This window comes from Meriones unguiculatus, chromosome 2, assembly GCF_030254825.1.
Source record: "Meriones unguiculatus strain TT.TT164.6M chromosome 2, Bangor_MerUng_6.1, whole genome shotgun sequence".
NCBI lineage: Eukaryota > Metazoa > Chordata > Mammalia > Rodentia > Muridae > Meriones > Meriones unguiculatus.
The window spans coordinates 94,027,738-94,050,083 of record NC_083350.1 but is presented as its reverse complement, the minus strand read 5'-3'; the positions used below and the strand labels follow the sequence as shown (position 1 = coordinate 94,050,083).

At 40.0% G+C, this 22,346-nt stretch overlaps 1 long non-coding RNA gene across 1 annotated transcript; it reads left to right on the top strand.

Annotated features, from left to right (window-relative positions):
* The first annotated feature begins 13,254 nt into the window (after positions 1 to 13,254).
* LOC132652163 (uncharacterized) lies at positions 13,255 to 17,289 on the top strand. Its single transcript, XR_009589641.1, has 3 exons — positions 13,255 to 13,404; positions 16,549 to 16,719; positions 17,185 to 17,289. It is a non-coding gene; the product is annotated as an uncharacterized LOC132652163 (long non-coding RNA).
* Positions 17,290 to 22,346: the final 5,057 nt, after the last annotated feature.

The window sequence follows — 22,346 nt, the reverse complement described above, 5'->3', positions numbered from 1 at the left end:
GACTAATATAGTTCTTGCTTTAAGGAGTTGTTTGTGGCTTTTTGCTTTAAAAATGCTATCTGAGTTGAATAAATGAGTCATCAGAATCCTGTCTTGACTTCATTTCTCGAGTCTTTGCCCCTGTCATTTCCACTCTCTCCTTCAGGGAATCCTGCTCGATTTGCCCCTCAGGATGGGACATGTGGTGCCTGAACAGGGACCTGAGTGAGGAAAGCTGTCGTTTGGAGCCCCGGATGCCGAAGTGAAAGTACTTCATGACCATCACCCATCTCCTGAAGAAGAATGGAAACCTGGGAAAAGGTGGGAACAGGGTTGTGAGATTATTATACAGCTAATGGCCCCTGAAAAGGTACCTATTGTGACATTTGCCCTCTGGGCATTAATCTGGGATGTTCTTGACCCACAGCATTAGAGTGAAAAAATGAGAAATTTAATTTCACAGGCAGAGGAGGTATTAGGAGAAATCAGAGCAGCCAGACAATCAGGGCAGAGTACTCCAAAAACTATTCCTAATGTGTATGCTAAAGCTCAGGCAGACCTGAATAATATTAAGGCAGGAGCTAATTCAGTAGATGAATTAGATACTGATGAGGAAGCTGGATTAGAGGAAGCAGTAGCCAAATCCAGATTGTACGGCTGCTCCTTCGGCTCTCATGGCCTTTCCAGCTGCCTGCGCTAATGATTGTGGGAATCTTAAGAATGAAGTTATTGCATTGAGAGAAAAGGTACAGCTGGAAAGGGAACAATTACAGTTGTTGAAAGAGCTGGAAAGGTTAAAGTCGCAGAGAAAAACTGATACTGATGTTGGCAAAGTCCAGGAAGGACACTCTCCTCTTGAGAAGGCTATTTCCAAAGCATGAGATTGAGGAGAAGACTGAGAGTTCCCTTTTCCAGTTGTGGAGGTGCTTGACGCCCAAGGTAATAGGGTTTGCCAGTATTCTATTGAATTTAAACAGATAAAAGAATTAATGACTGAATGTGCTCAGTATGGACCTAAGGTACCATTCACCACTGCCATGGTGGATTCTCTTATGAAAGCAAACCTCACTCCAGCAGATTGGAAAACCCTGTGCAGGGCTTGTTTGGACAGAGGAGACCAACTGTTTTGGAAGTCAGACTTTGCTGATGCAGTGAAGCGCACAGCATTACTGAATGCCCAAGGGGGATATCCTCAGTGGGATTTTAACATGTTAGCTGGGGAAGGACCTTAGGAGGGAAATGGTAATCAGCTTAATTATCATCCTACAGTCTATGCCCAAGTTGTCATAGCCGCAAAAATGACATGGAATAAACTACCAGCAAAAAGAGACCTTAGCACTAGCCTTTCAAGTATTAAACAGAGTCCTGATGAGCTGTTTCAGGAGTTTGTAGATAGGCTACTCAAGGCAGCAGGAAGAATTTTTGGAGATCCTCAGAGCAGACTTCCCTTTGTTCAACAGTTGGCTTTTGAGAATGCTAATGCTACGTTTAAAGCTGCCATCAGGCCTTATCGTGCTAAAACAATCTACCTGGGTACATCAAGCTTTGTGCTGACATTGGAGCATCTTACTTGCAGGGCCTTGCCATGGCAGCAGCAATGCAAGGAACTACAGTGTCCTTTATGCTTGCTCAGCAAGGTCGAGGGAGAGGGTGTTTTTCTTTCGGAAAAATGGGACATTTAAAGAGAGACTGTCCTAGTAAAGGCCAGAATACAAATGCCAAAGCTAATGCCCTAGCACCAGGCTTATGTCCTAGATGTAAGAAAGGAAAACATTGGGCCAATGAATACAGGTCTCACACTGATGTTCAGGGACAGCCTTTTGCCAGAGAAACAGGAAAACAGGATGAGACCTAGCCCCAGGCCCCCAGACCCAGCAAATAGATTTATGGGACCATGAAATTTGTCCCTCAAGCTCCCACAAATCCATTTTACAACTTGTCATAGCAACCCCAGGAAACACAGGACTGGACCTCAGTTCCTCCTCCTACACAGTATTAAGTCCTGAAAGGGAGTACAGGCTCTTCCCTCAGGAGTATATGGTCCCTTGCCTGAAGGAATGATGGGATTAATTATTGGGAGAAGCAGCAGTACCATCAGAGGGTTGCAAGTATTTCCTGGAGTTATAGACAATGATTATACAGGAGAGATCAAAGTCATGGTAAGTTCACCTAGGGGAATTTCTGTGATACAAAATAGTCAAAGAATTGCTCAAATAGTTTTATTAAAAATGCCCAATTTGCCCAATAAAGCGGTGGCAAATAGAAGAGGAACAGGAAGCTTTGGATCCTCAGATGTGTATTGGGTACAACCAATCACTAAAGATAGACCTCAGTTAACTCTTTGGCTTAATGGAAAGCAATTTGGAGGGTTGATGGATACTGGAGCAGATGTTACAATTATAGCTGAACATCACTGGCCACCTAATTGGCCTGAGCAGCCCACTTTAACTCATTTAAAAGGAATAGGACAATCTCAAAATCCAGAACAAAGCACAGATTTAATAATCTGGCAAGATAAAGAAGGAAATAGGGGCGCGTGCCAACCATACATGGTTAATGGTTTGCCTGTTAATCTTTGGGGAAGAGACATTCTTGGACAAAAGGGAATTATGATGTGCAGCCCTAATGAAACTGTAGCCTCTCAAATGTTAAAGAATGGGTACCTCCCAGGGCAGGGATTAGGAAAGGACAATCAAGACAGAGTACAACCTGTTGAAGCTCAAGGAAATGATGGTACAAAAGGGCAAGGGTATTTTTAGCGAGGGTCACTGAACAGCCTGCACCCCATGCAGATGCTATTAACTAAAAATCTGATGAACCTGTATGGGTGAGTCAGTGGCCTCTTACATCAGAGAAAATACAGGCTGCTCAATTGCTTGTGCAGGAGCAATTGGAAGCCGGACATAGTGTTGAGTCCACCTCTGCATAGAATGAGTATATGTCATTAAGAAAAAATCTGGAAAATGGAGACTACTTGAGGATTTAAGGGAAGTTAATGAAAACATGGAACTTAGGGGAGCTCTACAACCAGGCTACCTTCACCTGTGGCCATTCCCAAAAAACATTCAAAAGAATAATAGATCTTAAAGATCGTTGTTTTGTTGTTTTTTTTTACCATACCGCTTCATCCTAATGATTGTCATAGATTTGCTTTCAGTGTACCTTCAGCCAATTTTAAGGAGCACATGAAAAGGTATCATTGGCGTGTTCTGCCTCAGGGGATGGCCAATAGTCTGACTTTATGCCAAAAATTTGTGGCTCAGGCTTTAAAAGAAGTTAGGGAAAATTGGCCTCAGATGTATATTATTAGTTATATGGATGCTATCTTAATTGCTGGTGCCAACGGTTCTCAGGTATTGCTATGTTTTATTCAGATGCAAACTAGTCTACAACAATATGGATTGCAAATAGCTCCTGAGAAGGTACAAAGAATTGATCCATATTTTTATTTAGCATTTAAATTATATCCAGGGAATTCAAGATGGCAGCGACCAGTGTGCACCATATTCAGAGGAGTTGAAACTCCAAATTGGTGAGTCGAGAGGCTTTGGAACCCAAAACAAGGGCAAGAGGAGTCCGGGGAGAAGGGGGACAGACCCTGATCTGAGTCCAATAAGACACAGGTCAACCTCGGACATCTCCGTGGACTTCTCCTGGGGACTCGGTTCCAGGGCACTTCCCTGTAACGGGCAGAGGCAGCGGCGGAGATAGCCGAGCCTGCAGCGAGGAAGTGGCAGAGGTAATGCAGCCATCAGGGACACAGCAGAGGAGGCGGCCCGCAGTGCGCACAGCCTGCCTGCACACAGTGCTGCCTGCTCCAAGCTCAGATCTCCCTCCTTGAGATTTGAGACTGAGAACACTCAAACCCCCGGCATTTCCTATCTGTCCAGCCTTGCCTGAGGGGAAGGCAGAAGAGGAAGCATATAGCGCTTCCCAACTCAGAGAGCAGAGCCCAGCCTGCTGTGCTCATAGTTTCTAGCGTCAGCCACAGACCTCAGAGTCCAGCCTGCAGCAGAGCCCTCCACAGATTGGAGACCACTGGGTATTCAGGAAACCTGCCACCTACACTCTCTAGCACTCCCTTCAAGACACACTTACGTGAGCGCACACACATGCACACGCTCACTCCCCCTCAATAACGAATCTGCGCCAGCGGCTTTTCCTCCCTCAGGTACAACTAAAGCAACAACACGCACCCTCAAACCACTGGACCTCCCTGATCTTCCTGAAGAATACTCCAGACACCAGAGAAAGACAGTTCCAGTCTGAAGTTCAGACTCAAGAAAAAAAAAAAAAAAAAAAAAACAGTGAAGATCGCATATAAGCAAATGGCCAAAGGTAGGCATAAGAACTCACCCAACAAAATCTAGGACACCATGGACCCATCAGCAACCCCCAAAATCAATGGATATTTTAATTCAGTGGAAACACAGGAAAATGGCTTTAAAGCTATACTTATGCAGTTATTAGAGGAACAAAAAGAGGACATGAACAGAGCTCTCAAAGAAATACAGAAGACTATAACTGCCCACGTACAGGAACAATTAGAGACATATAGAGAAGAAACAAACAAAAAAATAGGAGCCACATTCACTCAGAGGAAGGAAATGATGCAAAGACTGAAAACAGAATTAGAATCTATAAAGAAAACACAAACAGAGAAAACCCTGGAACTGGAGAACTTAGAGAAAAGATCAGGAACCACAAAGGTAAGCATCACCAATAGAATACAAGAGATGGAAGAGAGAATCTCAGGTGCTAAAGATACACTGGCTGAAATTGATTCCTCCCTCAAAGAAAAGGTAAAATCAGAAAAGTTCCAAACACAAAACATACAAGAAATCAAGGATGCCATGAAAAGACAAAACCTAAGAATAATAGGAATATGTGAAAAAGAAGACTCCAGGCTCCAAAGACCAGAAAATATTTTTAAGAAAATCACAGAAGAACATTTTCCAAACTTAAAGAAAGAAATTCCATAAACATACAAGAAGCCTACAGAACACCAAATAGACTAGACAAGAAAAGAAATACTTCACGTCACATCATAGTCAAAACACTAAACCCACAAAAGAAAGAAAAAATACTAAAGGCAGCAAGCAAAAAAGGTCAAGTAACATATGAAGGTAGACCAATCAGAATCACACCAGACTTCTCATCAGAAACTATGAGAGCCAGAAGAGCCTGGGCAGAAGTCATGCAGTCTTTAAGGGAACACAGATGCCAACCCAGACTACTATACCTAGCAAAGCTTTCAATCAACATAGATGGAGAAAAGGAGAAAACAAAATATTCCATGATAAAACTAAATTTAAGCAATATCTACATAGCAACCCAGCCCTATAGAAGATACTAGAAGGAAAACTCCAATCCAATGAAAACAACTATACCAAAGAAAATATAGGATATAGATAATTTCCCAACTAAAATTAAAAAAAAAAGCAATGAATCATAGTAAAACCACCAACTCCACAATAAAAGGAACTAACAGTCATTGGTCACTATTATCTATCAACATAAATGGACTCAACTCTCCAATAAAAAGACACAGACTAACAGAATGGTTGCAGAAACAGGATCCAACATTCTGCTGCATCCAAGAAACACACCTATGATGCAAAAAAGATAAACACTACCTCAGAGTAAAGGGCTGGAAAAATGTTTTTCAAGCAAATGGACCCAGAAAACAAGCTGGGATGGCAATCCTAATATCTAATAAAATAGACTTTCAACCAAAATTAATCAAAAAAGATGAGAAGGGCACTTCCTTCTCATTAAAAGAAAATTCCAACAGGAGGACATCACAATTTTGAACATCTATGACCCAAATACAAGACCATCTACATTTGTAAATGAAACATTATTAAAGCTGAAATCATACATTGATCCTAACACCTTAATAGTGGGAGACTTCAACACTCCACTCTCACCAAGGGACAGGTCATCTAGTCAGAAGCAAAACAGGGAAACAAGGGCACTTACAGAGGCCCTAAATCAAATGGACCTAATAGACGTCTACAGAACTTTCCAACTTTCCACCCCAAATCAAAAGAGTATACCTTCTTTTCAGTGCCTCATGGAACCTTCTCCAAAATAGACCATATAGTTGGTCACAAAGCAAACCTCAGCAGATACAAGAAGATTTAAATAATCCCTTGTATTCTATCTGACCATCATGGTCTAAAGCTGGACCTCAACAACAGAAACAGCAAAAAGCCTGCACATACATGGAAACTGAACAACTTGATACTCAATGACAGCTTGGTTAGGGAAGAAATTAAAGACTTCCTAGAATTCGATGAAAATGAAAGCACAACATACCCAAACTTATGGGACACTGTTAGGCCCAGCAAGAGCCTAAATATAAGAAGGTATGAAGAGAACTCAGGAAACTAATCATCCATGGATGCAAAATTGCAAGAGGTTCATTCTGACCATTGCGCAATTCGGTCACCCCTGCTGGTCAGCAAGGAGTGGCCCTGGGAGACAAAGACCTTAGGTTTTTAAAAGACAAGGCACGGGGAATTCTAGAGGTTGCCTTCTTGGCAATTCATGATTGGATGAGGTATTTAACTTTTAAAATAATTGGTTGGTTCTGGGCACCCTTAGGTCTGGTCAGCCCTGTCGTAAATATCTGATCTTCTAGTCAGTTTGGAATTTCCTGCCATATGAGATGTAGCCACAGTTAAAGGTGGGAGAGTGATTAACTCATCCCGTGTCTGTTCTGAGGAGTGGGGGTTACAGGCTTTGGATCAAAGGTCAGGAGGAGGATTGGGGCCATTTGGCCCCGTTTCCAAACACAGCTCATCTCACAGGTGCCAGACGGTGATTTTCTCTCCATTTAGTAGAGATCTCTGCTTGTTCTCTTCCTTATCTCTGCCCTCACAGATGGCTAATGTCAGGAACTTTTACAGTCCTCAGCTCTCTGGAGAAGCACTAAGAGGCTTTAATTAACATGGGCCTAAAACTTGAAAATATAAGTTATAAGGCAATTAAAGAAACATAGGTTACAAAGTTAGTCTGATTCTTTCAACACAATGAAGGCAGTGCTAAGAGGAAATCTCATAGCACCAAATGCCTTCAAGAAGAAATTTGAAACATCCCATACAGGCAACTTAATGGCCCAACTGAAAGCCCTAGAAAAAAAAGAAGCAGATACACCCAAGAGGAGCAGATGGCTGGAAATAATCAAACTCAGGGCTGAAATCAATCAATTAAAAACAAATAAAACTATTCAAAGAATCAATGAAATCAAGAGCTGGTTCTTTGAGAAAATCAACAAAATCGACAAGCCCTTAGCCAAACTAACAAAAAGGCAGAGAGGAACTATCCAAATCAGCAAAATCAGAAATGAAAAGGGGGATATAACTACAGACACTGAGGAAATCCAAATAATCATTAGGTCTTACTACAAAAGCCTATATGCCACAAAATTCGAAAATCTAAAAGAAATGGACAATTTTCGTGATAGATTCCATCTACCTAAATTAAGTCAAGATCAGGTAGAAAGACTGAATAGTCCCATATCCCCCAAAGAAATAGAGGCAGTCATCAAAAGTCTCCCTTCCAAAAAAAGCCCAGGGTCAGATGATTTCAGCACAGAATTCTACCAGACTTTCAGAGAAGAGCTAACTCCAATTCTCTTCAAACTATTCCACAAAATAGAAACAGAAGGAACATTATCAAACTTATTCTATGAAGCCACAAGTTATCACCTTGATACCTAAACCACACAAAGACCCAACAAAAAAAGAAATTCAGACATATCTCTCTTATGAACAATGATGCAAAAATACTCAATAAAATACTTGCAAACCAAATCCAGGAAAACATCAAAGATATCATCCACCATGACCAAGTAGGCTTAATCCCAGACATGCAAGGGTGGTTTAATATACGGAAATTCATCAATGTCATCCACCATATAAACAAACTGAAAGACAAAAACGACATGATCATCTCCTTAGATGCTGAAAAAGCATTTGACAAAGTCCAATACCCATTCATGTTTAAAGTCTTGGAGAGATCAGGGATACAAGACACATATCTAAACATATTAAAGGCAATATACAGCAAGCCTATAGCCAACATCAAACTCAATGGAGAGAAACTTAAATCAATCCCACTGAAATCAGGGACAAGGCAAGACTGCCCATTGTCTCCATATCTCTTCAACATAGTACTTGAAGTCCTAGCTAGAGCAATAAGACAACTAAAGGGGATACAACTAAAGGGGATACAAATTGGAAAGGAAGAAGTCAAAGTATCACTGTTTGCAGATGATATGATAGTATACATGAGCGCCCCCAAAAATTCAACCAGAGAACTCCTTCAACTGATAAACACCTTCAGCAAAGTGGCTGGATACAAAATCAACTCAAAAAATCAGAAGCCCTCCTGTATACCAAAGACAAAAGGGGTGAGAAAGAAATTAGGGAAACAATACCCTTCACAATAGCCACTAATAACATAAAGTATGTTGGGGTGACTCTAACCAAGTGAGTGAAAGACCTGTTTGAGAAAAACTTCAAGTCTCTGAAGAAAGAAATTGAAGAAGATATCAGAAGATGGAAAGATCTTCCCTGCTCATGGATTGGTAGGATTAACATATTGAAAATGGCCATCCTGCCAAAAGCAATCTACAGATTCAATGCAATTCCCATCAAAATACCAACTCAATTATTTACAGACCTTGAAAGAAAAATTCTCAACTTTATAAGGAGAAACAAAAAACCCAGAATTTCCAAAACAATCCTGTACAACAAGAGATCATCTGGAGGTATTTCCATCCCTGATCTCAGGCTGTACTACAGAGCAATACTAACAAAAACTGCATGGTATTGGCATAGAAACCAAAAGGAGGATCAATGGAACCAAAGAGAAGACCCAGAAATAAACCCACACACCTATGAATACTTTATTTTTGACAAGGAAGCCAAAATCATTCAGTGGAAAAAAGACAGCATCTTCAACAAATGGTGAACTGGATGTCTACATGCAGAAAAATGAAAATAGATCCATATTTATCACCCTGCACAAAACTAAAATCCAAGTGGATCAAAGACCTCAACATAAAACCAGATACATTAAATCCGTTAGAAAAAAAGTAGGGAAGACCCTAGAACTCATCGGCACAGGAGACTACATCCTGAACAGCACCAGCAGCACAGGCTCTAAGATCAACAATAAATAAATGAAACCTCATGAAACTGAAAAGCTCTGTAAAGCAAAAGACACTGTCATCAAAACAAAATGACAGCCTACAGACTAGGAAAGGATCTTCACAAACCCTACATCTGAGAGAGAGCTAGTATCCAGTATATATAAAGAACTCAAGAAGTTAAACACCAACAAATCAAGTAATCCAATTAAAAAATGGGGCACGGAGTTAAACAGAAAACTCTCTGTAGAGGATTGTAGAAGGGCAGAAAAACACTTAAAGAGATGCTCAACATCCTTAGCTATCAGAGAGATGCAAATCAAAATGACCCTGAGATTTCACCTTACACCCATCAGAATGGCTAAGATCAAAAACTCAAGTGACAACACATGCTGGAGAGGTTGTGGAGAAACGGGAACCCTCCTCCATTGCTGGTGGGAATGTAAAGTGGTACAACCATTTTGGAAATCAATCTGGCGCTTTCTCAGACAATTAAGAATAGCGCTTCCTCAAGATCCAGCTATACCACTCCTAGGCATATATCCAAAAGATGCTCAAGTACACAACAGGGACATTTGCTCAACCATGTTTGTAGCAGCTTTATTTGTAATAGCCAGAACCTGGAAACAACCCAGATGTCCCTCAGTTGAGGAATGGATACAGAAATTATGGTACATTTACACAATGGAATACTACTCAGCAATTAAAATCGAGGAAATCATGAAATTTGCAGGCAAACTGTGGGACCTAGAAACGATCATTTTGAGTGAGGTATCCCAAAAGCAGAAAGACACACATGGTATATACTCACTTATATAGACCTATAAGATAGGATCAATATACTGAAATCTATACACCTAAAGAAGATAAACAAGAAAGAGGACTCGGGGTATGATGATCAATCCTCACTTAGAAAGTCAAATGGGATGGACATTGGATATAGGAGAAAACAAGTAACAGGACAGGAGCCTACCACAGAGGGCCTCTGAAAGACTCTACCTAGCAGTGTATCAAAGCAGATATTAAGACTCATAACCAAGCCTTCAGCAGAGTGCAGGGAATCAAATGAAAGAAGGGGAGTTAGTAAGACCTGGAGAGGACAGGAGCTCCACAAGGACCAAATATATCAGGGCACAAGGGTCTTTCATGAGATTGTTTCTCCAACCAAGGACCATGTATGGATATAACATAGAACCCCTGCTTGGATATAGCCCATGGTAGCTCAGTATCCAAGTGGGTTCTCTAGTAAGGAGAACAGGGACTATTTCTGACATGAACTCAATGGCTGGCTCTTTGACACCCTCCCCCCTCCCCAAGGGAGGAGCAGCCTTGCTAGCCCACAGAAGAGGACATTGCAGCCAGTCCTGAGGAGACCTGATAAGCTAGGGTCAGATGGAAGGGGAGGAGGTCCTCCCCTATCAGTGGACTTGGAAAGGGGCAGGGAGAAGATGAGGGAGGGAGGGTAGGATTGGGAGGGAATGAGAGAGGGGGCTACGGCTGGGATACAAAATAAATAACCTGTGATTAATATAAAAAGGAAAAAAAAGAAAAAAGAAAATAAATTATATCCAACACAAATTATTCATCAAAAGATTCAGATTGAGATAGATAATTTAAATACCTTAAATGGTTATTAGGTGATATTAATTAGCTTAGGCCATATTTAAAACTTACCACTGGAGAATGTAAGCCTTTGTTTGATATTTTAAAAGGGGATGCTTCTTCTTCATCTCCCCAAACCTGGCCTTCGAAGTTGTTCAACAGGCCATAGATGATCAATTTGTTACCTATCTAGATTATGAGAAACCCTTTGAATATTTAGTTTGTTGTACAAAATTTACAGCTACAGCATTGTTTTGGTGAAAAGCCCTGATAGCGGATCCACTTGTTTCTTCTCCCTCTAAGATTATTTATCCATATTATTCTGCTGTGGCTCAATTGATATTTTTAGGAAGATTGGAAAGTAAAAAATATTTTGTAAAAGAGCCTAATATTATTTATCAACCTTATTCCAAGGAATAACAAGAGTGGCTATGTGCTCATACAGATGATTGGCCCCTTGCTTGCACCAATTACATAGGGAAATTAGAAAATCATTATCCAGGAAATAAGTTAATTCAGTTTTTTTAAAGTGCATCCTATAGTTTTCCCTATAAAAACAAAAATTGCTCCCATTATTAATGCTTTATCGGTGTTTACCGATGGTTCTTCATCTGGCGTTGCTGCCTATACTTACGAGAAAAAGGTAATATCTTTTCAAGTGTCTGCCACATCTGCACAAATAGCAGAATTGTCTGCAGTGTCAGCAGGGTTTCAAAGCTTTAATAGGCAATCTTTAAATATTTTTATAGATAGTGCTTATATTGCTCAGTCGTTGCCTAGATTAGAGACTGCAGGACAAATTCAAGTGTCTTCTCCAGCTGGGATCTTATTTTTGCAAATTCAAAAATTAATTCAGGATAGAATGTTTCCTTATCTCACTGGGCACTTAAGGGTACATTCTGATTTGCCAGGACCCCTTTCTGAAGGGAATGCTCTGGTAGATAAAGTTACTAAGGTATATTTGTCTCAAGTACAGGAGGCTCAGAATGCCCATAATATGCACCATCTCAATAGTCAAACATTGAGACACAAATATGGATTAACTAAAGAACAAGCTAGAGGCATAGTTAAGGCTTGTAATATTTGTCCTTAATTTCAACCTGTTCCACATCTGGGGATCAACCCTGAAGGACTGGTCCCAAATCAAATTTGGCAAATGGATGTGACCCACATTCCTGAATTTGGAAAACTAAAATATGTGCATGTGTGCCTTGATACTTTTTCTGGATTTATTTTTGCTACTCCTCAATCAGGAGAAGCTACAAAAAATGTTACCACTCATTGCCTTCAAGCTTTTAATGTTTTAGGAATTCCTAAACAATTTAAAACTGACAATGGGACTGGATATACATACAAGCAAATCCTTTGAAAGATTTTGTCAACAATTTAGAATTTCTCACATAACTGGAATACCTTACAGTCCTCAAGGACAGGGCATGGTGGAAAGTGCCCACCTAACGATTAAGAGTTATTTGCAAAAAACAAAAAAGGGGGAGTTACTCCCCTGGACACCAAAGAATCACCTTAATCATGTCCTTTTTTATTTTAAATTTTTAAAATTTGGATAAAAATGGCAAGTCAGCTGCTAATAGATTTTGGCACACAGATACTAAAACATCTTATGCAAAAGTAAAATGGAAGGATCCTTTAACAAATCAATGGCATGGGCCTGACCCTGTACTTATACAGGGATAAGGATCTGTTTGTGTTTTTTCACAGGAAAATGATGCTGCAAGATGTTTGCCTGAAAGGTTGGTGTGACAAATGTATTACAACTTAGGTGCAGATGGCAGGGATCACAGTGATGATCCTGACCCTGACTCACACGACCTCGGCTGAAATTTATTAGTCTTATGTCCCTGAGCCACCATTTCTGTGTCCAGTCTCTTGCAGTGACCCCGAGGTGCAAATATCCTTCTGGGTTGGCCTTTTGCAGAGGATCACCTATTCAGGAAGCCAATCAACTGTACTGGCTGGGGAACTGGATTTCCCCTTTGTTTGGGGAAACATTATAAAACCTTAGGATGCTTACAGGTTGCTCTCCAGCCTTTTGTGGGGCAATCTGATCTGGGTGCAAAAGTGGGATCAGAGGTTTGGGACTGAAAGAAGCAACAGTCCTGTGCCCTTTGAACAACCTCCATTCAGAGTGAGACTTTTCACCAATTCTTCGATCCCTTTGCAATGATGTTTTGTGCCCAATCCCATTGAATATACTGTTTTTTGGGACTAACTTTCCCATCTTTGACTGGAGTAATGCTAGACACTTGACTCCACCACAGCTTGCCCTGTCCTGTGGTTTGTGGCATACTGAAAAGGGGAAATCAGTTTCATCTCTGGAGGCTTACACACTTGACGTGGTGAACGGCGTTGCGGGACCTGATGAGAATAACTATGACTGGAGACAGACTCATTTTGTGTTTGAAGATTGGCTTGTGTATCAGCCCCTTATGTTTTGCTTGTAGGACAATTTAATATTAACCTTTTCCCTAATGATTCTTTCGTTGTAGATTGTGTTATACCCAGTTCGCGAGCCCCCAAAAGATCTACAGGAATCGACTCCATTGCAAAACACATGAGGGTCTCTTTATTGTAAATTACAAGCTGTAGCTTGGGCCCACAACACCCACTGCTTCAGCGGTGGTAGCTGAGCGCCCCGCGCCCAGGTTAGTGGGGTGATTTATAGATTCTGGTCCATCCCAGCATGCCCAAGGCAGGGGCAATTCCTGCCTGGCAAGCATCTATTGGTCAAGATGCTACATTTTGAATCGATTTGCTATAGGAAGGTTCCCAGACCATTGACCATGACCAGGTGTCCCTCCCTAGGGGGAGGGTCCAGTTTCCTAGCAACCATATCTCTAGTGGGTGGGGAAAGAACTGGAGCGAGGTAGCTCTCCCCTCAGGGCATTACTAACTTTTTACCGCACCTATTCTAGGTCTTAAGGATCGCTGCTACTTTATCTTTTGGTCTCTCATTTCCCCCTTTCCCATGATCATTTGAAGACCCAATCTTGGGTCTTCCAGACATGACCCCTTGTATCTTATAGATTTACCTTTTTTATAATGGGATCTGACTACCATTAGTATATTGCTCTCAAGCATTTCTTTATGAAAGCCATTAAGCAATTGAAAATATAAGGCCCAAAGATAAAAATCAAAATGAGTAGGGGTTCCTTCAGGGTAGATATAGGGATAGTAAGCCAAGGAGAACTATTATTCTTTTTTTTTTTTTGTTTTTTAGGGTCTCTCTAGGCTTTTAGCCCAGTTGCTGCAATATTAGTTTTTATTTTAGCTAAGCAGATGCCCAAGATAATAGCTAATGCCAGGGAGCCCCTTTTGACTTAGCATTTCAGCCTGCTAGGGGGGATTTGGGCGAAGATCCGTCTTCTGGAGCTTCTTCGATGCTGACCGTTGGACCGTAGGCATCAGGGGCTAGGGAGGCTGAAATGCCAGTCAAAGGCTGGGCAACAGGGCAGTCCCAAGCATCTGGTTAGTTGATCCACCCGAGGAAGCAGGGAGCAATTAGGTCAGTTTCCAGGAAGTCCAGATTTCAGCTTGCAGTCCACAGCTGATCCCGGAACAGAGTTAAACAGGTGAAAATCTGCTGAGACAAATTCAGACTGGAGACAGAAGTTAACATTTGTCTATTAAATGGGAAAGATCAGGGAAAATCTCATCTGCGATCCTTTTGAGCTATGCCAGATCCAGGTCACATCCTGAAACTCATATGAAATTTTTTAGTACACAAAAGGAAATACATAATTTTAAATACTCAGAAATGTAACATATCAGCAAATCGAACATTTTGAGAGTAACAGGTAAAACTGCATCCCACTGAATGAGTATCAGCTGTTTGTTTTATAACTTTTATAAACAACTTAAGTGTGTCCACGGTAACATTTTTTCTGTGGGCATAGCTGTTGGTAATTAGCCACGAATGGAGCTTGGACATTTTTTAAACACTCAGCATCTTTTAGCTCCTACTTTCATGTTCACACTGGAAAGTTAGGCAGAAATACATTACTGGCTTTAGTACTAAACCCTGGATGCTTGGACTTTTCTTTAACAAAGCAACTAGAAGGAATACATTTAAGATATTTCTGTGTCAAAATCTACTCCAGAAATGGCAGATATTAAGAATACCATACTAAAAGCTATGACTTTTGGGTCAGATATACACATTAAACAGATGTTTTTAACATAACGAGAAGCACCTTTAAGTCTATCTCTAGAAGCCAACCAAAGGAAATTAAAATCTCAACCTGGTGACTGAATAATAAGCAGTTATTGCTCCATCACCTTATCAGAACTCTATTGATCAATGCCAAAACTCTGAACTTTTAAAACTCTGAACTTATAAGCACAACAGTAGCAAAGAGGAGGGAGAAATTTAAAATATCTCCCATTTTTAATCTGCTTTAAAATATTTTTTTATCTCTTTATAACTCATAATTATATACCTTAAAAAAATCTACTTAAACTCTCTAATCTTTTGCATTTATCAACCCTGAAACATTTTCTCAGACCAAATAACACTCTCTAGATTTTTACAACCTAAACCTTCAGACCCTACATAGGCTCCATTTATTTATCTTAAGACACAGGCAACTAACATGAATTCTGTGAGCAAGGCAAACCTGTTTTCTTTTTTAAATAAGAGATCTAGTACCTAGTAGTTCTAGCTAATGAACTGATCAATGAGCTAACAGTGGATCTAATTGTCTTCTCTCTAGCTACAAAGCTACCGTAAGCTTAGCATAGTCATCAAGATGTTCAGAGACCTGAGAAGGATAAATTATAAGCTAAATAAATATACCAATCCATGTGCCAATCAAAATGACAGGGAAGACTAGTTAGTCCATTACCTAGGCAATGTCCCTGGCTCCTGTGTCTCATAGCATCCTGAATAGAGGCAGTTCTGCCAGGCTCAGAAGATAAGAGACTGCTTCTGTGGAGAAAGAAACGAGAGAATGGCCTCACCTCGCCCTTAGCAACTTTTTACTGCACCTACTCTAGGTCTTAACGATCGCTGCTACTTTATCTTTTGGTCTCTCAGATTGTAATTCCTGTTTCTTAGTAATTGTGCCACGAACGGAGATGAGCATGTGTTAATCCTGAAACAGTCACCTTATGTAATGCTTCCAGTAAAGTTATCAGGAGAATAGTATGCAGACAAAAGTATTTTAGTGCTAAATAAGTTTAAAGAAGGAATTAGACCTAAAAGATTTTCGGTTAGTTTAATTGTTGCTGGAATAGTGGCCTTAATCACTCTTATTTCTTCTGCAACAGCTTCTGCTGTGGCCCTTTCCCAGACAGTACACGCTGCCTCTTATGTTAATCAGCTTGCCCAGAATGTAACTCATGCCTTGCGTTATCAAGTGAGTTTGGATGATAAGTTGACACAGCGTGTGGATGCTTTATATGCTTCCCTCAATCTGCTGGGAGAGGAGATGGAGGGGCTAAAAAGGTTACGCAGGTTACAATGCCATGCAGAGTTTCAGTGGATTTGTGTTGCTCCCTATGCATACAGTCATTCTAAATTCAATTGGACTCAGGTTCAACATCATTTGTCTGGCATCTGGTCTCTTACTAATCTATTCTTAGATCTTGCCAGCATGAGGAGGGAAGTTTTTAATTTAGCTAAAGCACCTGCCTTAGAAGTAGATATTACTCAGACTGCCTCAGACATCTTTGATGGACTTAAGAGGTATTTTCCTTCTGGCAGCGGTATCTTGCGATATGATCTTTTGTTGTCAGGAATGGCAGGACTAGGAGTCATTGCTTGTGCGATTCTCCCCTGTGGTCTTCAGTTTTTTCTGCAGCATCTGAAATTCATCCAGGCACAATTGCATGGAATCAAGCTATGACAGTTCCTTAATCCTGCGTGATATGAAGGCAGTCAAGGACTGGTAAGACCAGATCCTCATTATGACCAACCTAAGACAGAGGCAAGAGCACGCACTCCTGTTACTCCAAGATGGGTAAGCTATGGGGAGAGACTGGCAACCTAACACAGACACTTCATGGTTTACAGGACTGTAAAAACAAAAAAAGAAAAAAAAAAAAAAAGGACTCCCATGGAAATAATTTTTCCACCCCCTCCTCCTCCCACTCCTCAACCGGCTCCAGCTACTTTATCTAAGTTGGAACTACCATCTGGACTAGCACCAAGGACCCAGAGCCTCCAGGCAACTTCTCCCTCCAGAGGACCAGAGGCAGATTCTACAGCCCTTCCCTTACGGGCCACAGGGCCCTCCAGATGCTAATGGCAATCAGTGTCATCATTACTGGCCTTTTGCCACATCAGCGCTTTATAACTGGAGAAATCAGAATGCCAAGTTCTCTGACAATTCTAGGGATTTGACTGATCTCTTTAAAACTGTTCTTTTTACCCACCAGCCTACCTGGGATGATTGTCAGCAGCTTTTAAATGTTTTGTCTTCCAGAGGAGAGCGGACATATTATTTCAGAGGCATGCAAAAATGTTTCAGACACTACAGGAGTTCCAACTACAGATCAAGCAATATTGATGATTGCTTTCCCTATAAGAGGCCCAGTTGGGATTACAACATGGCTACAGGTAGGGAATGTCTCCTAGTCTACCTCCAGGATCTGTTGGCAGGCCTCAAGGTGGCAGCAAGACAGCCCACTAATTTGACCAAGATGTACAGAAACAGGAAAGAATAGGCCAGCATTTGTGTCAAAGATAAGTCAGAATGTAGCTAAGTTTGTTGGGGCAGATTGGAGATATAGTACCCAAAGTTCAGGACAGATAGAAAAAATAAATAAAACATTAAAAGAGGTCTTAACGATATTGACCTTGGAGACTGGCACTGACTGGGTGATGCTCCTCTCCTTTTCCCTTTATAGGGTTAGGAATTCCCCTTACCAGCTAGGTTTAACTCCATTTGATATTATATATGGGATGCCAGCCCCTATAGTACCCAACCTTAAGACTGATACTACTGCTGAAGTGGATAAAACAGGTTTTGAGAAATGTTTAAGGCTCTGTGCAAGCAGACAGCTCTTAAAGGGGCAACAGCAGCTTCTCAGGTAAGAAAGCTGCAAGCCTCTATGGTTATAAAAATTGGATTCAACAGGTAGCAAGATGTTCCTCTCTTGAAATTACAGCTAAAGGGAGTAAAAAATGAGTTTTATAGTTTTGTCTGTTTATTTTGAATATATAAGTTTACTATGTTCTATATATCTTGATGTCTGATTATTGATTATTAAATGTATTAAGACATTACATAATTTCTGTCCTGTTTTAAAAACCAGGTTTATAAAAATAATAAAATTTGAAACTCTGTTTATATAAAATATTGAAACTGCACCTCCAATGTTTGTATATTAAATTGTTTGCATTGGTAAAATTTGGTTTTAACTTTTAAAATTATGGTTATACTTTATAACTTCACTCTTTAAAAGGGTACCTTATTTTGATATTTCAAAAACAGGTTTAAAAATTATTTTTATGTTTAAAAATTATGTTTATGTTTAAAAATTATGTTATGAAATATTTTAAAGTTTATCAGGCATTTTAGGCAATGACCTTGGGCATTCTAACAGGGAACTTGGAACAGTTTCTCAATCCTTTGGGTGAGACAAAAGACTTTGGTGTTTATTTTGTTAATTTTACCAAATATGAAACCAATGAAACCAAGCCATATTATTTGAGCCAATTAAGAAAAATGCAATTTTTAATAATATATCAAAATGATGAAATAATGAAAAGGGTTCTGATGAAAAATTTTATATGGTCTAAAAACCAAGAAAATGTCTGGTTAAATCAAAAGAATGGAGTGAGGAAAAGCCTAACCTGAAGGTATATAGAATGTTATAGGAGGTATAAACTGTATTTGCTTTGTTTCTTTACAGCTGCAAGCATGATTTGAGAAAGAACTATAAGATATATTACTCTTCATTTAGAGGGCTGATGTTTCTTCAATGCAAAATGTTTTCTTATACTCTTTAGCCCAGGTTTATACAGGGTTATATTCAATTCATTGTTAATTATTATAAAAATATATGCCTGGTTGCCAGCTCCTATATAAATGATTTAATGCTGTTTTTTTTCTGGCTGAGAGGTTTGAAATGGCCAGAACTGTCCATCTCCGCTGAGGTTGCCAGCTGTGTTTAGTTCTCCGTTTAGTGCTAAATGAAACTTTTGTCCTTTATGCTTTTTTGCTTTTCAGTCTTAATGCAATATGATAGGATGAGAAAGATTTGCTGGCCCTTCTATGTATTGTATCTGATTGAAAGTTTTGCTTTGATTTTAGTTCAGAACGATATTTGAAGTTATGCTGATGACTGCAGTTAGTTATAAGAGTGAACTTTATCCAGTCTTTTGTTTATGTTTTTAAAGTTAAGCCTAGGATGGGTAATTATGAAGTTGGCCTATGTAGATTTACTTGAGATAAATATGCTTTTAAAATATTTATTTAAGGAATAGGCCAGAATTAGAGATTATGACATACTATTTCATAGGATGCAATTTAGAATAAAAAAAAATTAAAAGAGAGATAAAGAATAATTCAGATATGCTGGCCCTCAAGCTTATCAGAGATCTGATGAATATGGCATTTTAACATGTATAAGCTTATTATGACAGAGAGTCCCAAAATCCTGGAAGTAGCTCCCCAAGGTCTCCAAGAAGATTTGGGCACAATGTGACTCTGGATTATGGTATGCTAACCACTGGGCAAAACTGCTCCAGTTGGCCCACTTTTAGGGCCCAGCCTAAACTGTGGACAAAACTGTGGACACCTGGAGAGTCAATGTTTCACATTGCTAAGGGCAAGGTGAGGCCATTCTCTCATTTCTTTCTCCACAGAAACAATCTCTCACCTTCTGTGCCTGGTCGCTGGACCACCCTGCTCATGATGCCATGAGACCACAGGAGCCAAGGACAGCTTCCTAGAGTGATGGACTGACTAGTTGTCACTGTCATTTTGAATGGTACATGGATTGGTACATATTTATTTCTCAGGTCTCTGATTACATTGATGGCTAAGCCAAGCTAATGGTAGCCTTGCAGCTAAAGAGCAGATAATTAGATCCATTGTTAGTTTATTGGTTAATTTATTAATTAGTTAAAATTACCAGGCACTAGTTCTTCTATTTAAAAAAAAAAAAAAGCAAGCAGGTTTGCCTTGCCTACAGGCTTCATGTTAATTATCTATGTCTTATGGTGAATAGCTGGATAGAAAGATAATGGAGTTTATGTAGGGTCTGACAATCTAGGAGTTTTGGTTTTGAGAATCTAGAGAATGTTGTCTGGTCTGGGAAAATGTTTCAGGGTTGATAAATGCAAGAAAGACTGGAGCATGTAAGTAGGTGTTTTAAGGTATATGAATGTGAACTGTAATGATACAGAAGAATGATTTGAGGCATCTTGAAAACGGGAGATATTTCAGCTTTCTCTCCTCTCTCTGCTATTGTTGTGCTTATGTTGTTATAAGATTCCAGAAGTCCAGAGCTTTGACATTGACCAGTAGAGTTCTGATAAGTTGATGAAACACTGATTGCTTATTATCCAGTCACAAGCTTGAGATTTGAATTGCCTTTTGGTTGTCTTCTGGAGATAGATTTAGAGATGCATTTCATCATGCTAAATACAATGTATATATCTGACCCAAAAGCTAGAGCTTTTACTATAATATTTTTAATAGCTGCCATTTCTGAGGTAGACTTTGATATAGGATTCAGAAATAATTTAAATTTATTTCTTCTAGTTGCTTAATTAAGGAAAGTCCAAGCATTCAGAGTTTAATACTAAAGCCATTAATGTATTTCTGCCTAACTTTCCAATGTAACATGGAGATGGGGACTAAAAGTAAATGCTAAGAAGAACTGACAAAAAGTAGCCAAGCTCCTTTGGTGGCTGATTACCAACAACAGGGCCCACAGTTAAAATGTTAGAGTTTCAGACCATGGACACACTTAAGTTGTTTATAAAGGTTACAAAACAAACAGCTAAGAGAACTGATGCTCATTCCATTGAATGTAGCTTTACCTGTTACTCTCAGAATGTTGTTATGTTAGATTTACTGATTTGTCACTTTTCTGAGTTTTTTTTTTTTTTTTAATGTATTTCCTTATGTAAACTAAAACTTCATGAGTTTCAGGAAACCAAAAAGTCATGAGATCTGGATCTGGCATATCTCAAATGGATCCCAGATGAGTTTTTCCCTGGTCTTAGGATTCCTCACTTTTCCCATTTACCAGACAAAATTTTATTTCTGTTTCTAGTTTAAATTTGTCTCAGCAGATTTTCCCTGGTTGAGACGGCAAGCTGAGATCTAGACTTGCTGGAAGCTGACATGATTGCTCACTGCCTCCTTGGATGGATCACCTAACCAGAAGCTTCTGAGGACTGGCCCATTGCCCAGCCTTTGGCTGGCATTTCAGCCTTCCTATCTCCTAATGCCAATGGTCCTATGTTAGCACTGAATAAATTTCAGAAGATGAGACTCTCGACCCCAAATCCCACCTAATAGGCTGAAATGCTAGGTCAAAGGGGGCTCCCTGACATTAGCTATTATCTTAGTGATCTGCTTAGCTGGAGCAGAAACTAGTATTGCAATACTGGATGTACAAAGCCAGAATTATAACAGCTCAAACACAGAATCTTTTGCTTTAGGTGATTTTTGGATCATGCTTGCTTAACAAGTTGTTAGGATATATTAGGCAAAGACTAGGGACTATACAGTTGATGGTAATGAGAACCCAGTTCCACCAGTTTGAGGCTGACCATGTACTGTAAGAGCCCAAGATTGGTCTCTTTATTAACAAGAAAAGGAGGGGGATGAAGAGTTTAAGTTAGCCTGGGTATAACTCCATTTTTGAAATAACAAGCCATCTTGACTGGGAGCTGAACTCAGGTACTAGGAAATATCATAGAATGTACACTTGGCAACAGGGTTTCTGGCTGTCTTGGAACTCTGTAGACCAGGTTGGCCTCAAACTCAGAGATCCACTTGTCTCTACCTCCCAAGTGCTGAGATTAAAGACGTGTGCCACCATGACTGGCTAGATTTTTAATTATAAGTCTTTTGTTATAAGTTAAAGCCAAATTTTGTTATAGATTTTACAGACTTTTTAAACATAGATCCTAAGATACAGTTTACAGCAAAGTCTTACGAGATTTTATATGCCAGACAGTGGTGGAACATGCTTTTAATCCAGCGCTTGGTAGGTAGAAGTAGGCAGCTCTCTGTAGCTGTTTTTGACTACTATGTGTGTTCTTCTTTCTTCCATGATAGGTATTCTCCACTGATGGCATGAATCAATTCAATCCAAATAAGCATAGAGTCAGGGTTACTGGGGGCAGCTCTCAGGTGGGACTCAAGGAACAAGGCCAGAGAAGTCACCACACAGAGAACGAGAGAAAAGCAGGTGGAGGGTGGCAGGGAGAGAGAGAGGAAAACCAAAATGTCTGAATTATATACTGACGAGCCTCTGGAGAAAGTCTAGCCTCTGTGCTGGAAAGCAGGTAGGGACTGAAAGATGCTAGGAGAGCCTGGAGGCCAGGTCCACCTTAGTTAAAAAGGGACCTCAGCTGCTTGTCCCAGGTCTGAATCCCAATAGTCCACCCTTCTCCATCCCT